Genomic DNA, 961 nt, shown 5'->3' with positions numbered 1-961 from the left:
AATCTGGGCATTGAAGCACACATGTCTGACAGATTTGTTAAGCTGCTGGGGTCAGGTTTTGAACCACATGAGGCCACGTGGGATCTGGCTCCCTTCACCTCAAGGCTACAGAGCTGGCCCATTTCTTTATGATAACCTATGAGATCATATTTGCTATTTTAATACCAGTAATGGCATGGTGGGGAATGGTTTCCAGGAGGGATTTTTAGCCATCTTTTCTGACACAATATTTCCTAGATACTCTAGAAGTTTGTATTAGACATCTCCATATTTAATGAGAGAGAGTGTGTGTGTGTTATAAGGACTTGGCTAATGAAACTGTGGCGGCGAAGAAGTCGTAAGATCTGTAGTCATCTAGCTGGAGACCCAGGAAAGCCAAAGACATAGTTTCAGTCTGAAGGCTACAGGCTCAAAACTCAAGAGGAGCTAAGATTTCAGTTTGAGTGTGAAGGCAGGAGAAGACAAGTACCTTGGCTTAGGCAGGGGGAATTTCCTTTTATCGGGGAGAGGGTCAGCCTTTTTGTTCTATTTAGGCCTTCTGGTTGGAGAGTAATCTGCTTTACTCAGTCTATAGATGGAAATGTTAATGTCATCCAGAAACACCCTAAAAGCATGCCCGTAACAACATTTGACCAAATGTCTGGGCAGTCCATGGTCCAGTCAAGTTAATAAAGGATACTAACCATCTCAGAGTACTTAAGGCCAATTGCTGAAAGATGCCATCTTGGGCATAAGCCATACATGCTGGGAGAGGCCATTCTTCTCTCCACTGTTCCCAGTGCTTTGGTATGTCCAAGACTCTGAACAAGAATGGCTGCTTTATAAGAAATAGGATCTCAGAATGTCGGAAATGTTAGGAGGAAAGTTAGGCCCTCAGAAACTGAGGAACTTGTCCAAAGCCATGTGTTTTCTAAGGACCAAATGTGTGCTCTGGTTGCCATAGCACCCTGGTATCTGTCCT

This window comes from Tupaia chinensis, unplaced genomic scaffold, assembly GCF_000334495.1.
Source record: "Tupaia chinensis unplaced genomic scaffold, TupChi_1.0 Scaffold000274_1, whole genome shotgun sequence".
Classification (NCBI taxonomy): Eukaryota; Metazoa; Chordata; class Mammalia; order Scandentia; family Tupaiidae; genus Tupaia; species Tupaia belangeri.
This window is presented reverse-complemented; position numbering follows the sequence as displayed.